The 2813-nt window shown below is 43.3% G+C and overlaps 1 long non-coding RNA gene across 1 annotated transcript; it reads left to right on the top strand.

The window, feature by feature from the left end:
• Positions 1–1627: 1627 nt before the first annotated feature.
• On the top strand, positions 1628–2572 carry LOC126392064 (uncharacterized). The gene is made up of 4 exons (XR_007570140.1): positions 1628–1656; positions 1742–1829; positions 1911–1981; positions 2277–2572. It is a non-coding gene; the product is annotated as an uncharacterized LOC126392064 (long non-coding RNA).
• The last annotated feature ends 241 nt before the right edge of the window (positions 2573–2813 follow it).

The raw sequence follows: 2813 nt of genomic DNA, 5'->3' as shown, positions 1-2813 counted from the left end.
AAGTCCCAAAGGATTACAGACCAGTCGCACTCATATCTGTATTATGTAAATGCATGGAGAGGGTGGTGTGTGGCCTGCTAAGTTCTTCAGTCGCTCATAAACTGGACCGTTCCAGTTTGCCTATAAAGCACGACGAGGGGTGGAAGACGCCTGTCTGACACTCCTGGACACGGTCACTAAAAACATGGACCACCCTCACTCATGCTCCAGGATTTTATTTATGGATTTCTCCTCGGCCTTCAACACAGTCAAGATAAGCACCTTGCTGAACTGCCTCACTGAACTACAGGTCAATCCGATACTGGTAAACTGGATCAAAGACTTCCTAGGAGACAGGCCACAACATGTAACAGTGAATAGCAAAACATCACACAATATTGTGTTAAACACAGGGGTCCCTCAGGGATGTGTTTTACCTCCCATCCTGTTCTCCATCTACACAAACAACATAATCTGCAGCACGGACAATATGACACTTCTCAAATACGCAGATGACATGGCCTTGGTGGCTCACCTAACTGACTCCATCAGCCTAGCCGCATATCACCAGCAGGTGGACTCACTGATCACCCTCACTGAGGAGAGTTCACTGGAATTGAACATCTCCAAAACTAAGGAGCTGTGCTGCTGCAGGAGAACAACATCTGGGGATGCTGCCCACACACTGCTCCAACCACTGGTGATTAAAAGGCAGGTAGTGGAGCAGGTGGAACACTTCAAATACCTGGGCATTGAGGTCGACAGAGCATTGTCCTTTTCTGACCACAGCAGCAACATTTACAAAAAGGCTCAACAGCGCTGCTTTCTGCTAAGGAAGCTGAGGACTTTTAATGTAAGCAAAAATGTTTTAACAGTTGTTTACAAATCGCTCATTGAGTCAGTCCTAACCTACAACATCTCATCCTGGTACACCTTCCTTTCTGTTAAAGACGAATCCAAACTGTGTAAAGTCATCAAACATGCTACCAAAATAACAGGCACCACTCAGACCTCATTGACAGATCTTCACACACAGGCAGTTAAACGGAAGGCCAACACCATCATACACGACCTCTCACATCCACTCCACAGTTCATTTCAACTCCTGCCATCTGGCCGCTGTTACAAGGTACCATTAGCAAGAACAAACATAGTAAAGAAATCATTCATTCCTACCGCCATCAACATTATCAATAAATCTTAAGGGTTTGACTCAGGGTTATTAGCTTTATGTGTGTTGCTCTATACTGTATTGGTATGTATTTTATGTCTTTTTATGTCTTTTACGTATTTTTAACTTGTGTTTTATTGTGAGCCACGTCAAAGACGAATTTCCACTGCTCTGCAATGGACAATAAAGTTCTTTTTGATTCTGATTCTGATTCTGATTCTGAACCTAGCTAAACCAGTCAACAAAAACTAGTCACGTCAGCCTTTTCTTGACAGTAACATTTTACTACAACTAAATAATTACCATGTGTGATAGGTAGGATTTTGGCCTAGTAAGGCCATCATCCAGTTTCTCCCTCTCAGGGAAGCTCCACCCTCTGCCTCTCCATTAGCAAGCACACACCTGGAGACTATTCTCATTAAGAGTTTATATTCAGGGAGCACTCAGGATGTCTCTTGATGCATTTTCTCTCCAGGGTGGCTGAGGAGCATGTTAGTCTCCTGAAGGTATGGTTTGAGGCTACTTGTTTTAACTTTGTGAACACTTTAAAATATGTTTTTATTGATCAGTTTTACTTTGTTTTTACTACAGGCATTTTAAGCCACCTGTCGCCCAGACCCTGTAGGCCCGGTTAAGCTAAGCTCACCACAGGGATGAGACTGGAAGCCAATATCCTGAGGTGAAAGTTATTACCTGGTCCAGCTGTGAAACTTAACACATGTATGTTGTTTGCCTGTGATAACACTGGTTTACATTGCAGTTACCTTAAACATCCAGTCATTGCATGAGCGGGAGCCAGATCTGGGTTTCATTATATACTGCATTGTCAAGGTAAATATGAAGTGCAAGGTATTTAGAAACGATAAATGTTGTAGTTCTGTGGCTATATGTATTGTTTTAAATTCTCGTTTTAGGGTTGTATAGCCACTGCTGTTTTGCCTGCCGGACAAACTGTTGCCAGTTATACCTTGCTTTTGTATGTGAATGTTTATCATTCGACTCAGCTACAGGTGTATGGGCTGTTGTAAATGTTTTGCCAAAGGCTAGGTCTTGTTAAGAGAGTTGCGAATTTTTGTGCTGTGATTTATCCCAGCTTCTGACCGTCTTTTTTCTCCTCTTCCTCTAGTGTCCTGCTAGACAGACAGGGTGGTGGACTGTGGGCGCCCCTTCACTGCGTGTGTGTGTGTGTGTGTGTGTGTGTGTGTGTGCGCGCGCTCCAGTGTGAGTGTGGTGGTGTCCGGGCCTTTTGGGAGCACCCAGGTAACTCCCCTACATGTCTGGCTCTTGTAGTAACGGTTGTGCTTTTTTTTTTCTCCTTTTTAGCGTTTGTGCCCTATTGGCATTTTTGTCCTCGTAACAGCCCTAGTACCGTTGGCATAACATCTACCCTATTGCTCGAGCTCTTATCGTGTTTCATGAATAAACTGCCCCAAAACCTGATTTTTAGCATATATGTTCAATAAATTGCCCCTCCAGTCAAAGGTTATGTCTCTGTATTTTATTTATTGTGGGGAAACCTATGGTAACAGTTCATTAATTATTTGGGGCTTTAACCCCTCACCACTTGACTCGGTTACACATGTTTAACAATACCTGCTGCAATAAGTGGATGGTCCATAGGTATCACAGAGTTGGAAAGAAACTCTCCAGTAACAACAAAATA

Source organism: Epinephelus moara, chromosome 6 (assembly GCF_006386435.1).
Source record: "Epinephelus moara isolate mb chromosome 6, YSFRI_EMoa_1.0, whole genome shotgun sequence".
Lineage (NCBI taxonomy): Eukaryota > Metazoa > Chordata > Actinopteri > Perciformes > Serranidae > Epinephelus > Epinephelus moara.
The sequence above is the reverse complement of the archived record's forward strand: the minus strand, read 5'-3'. Positions and strand labels throughout refer to the sequence as shown.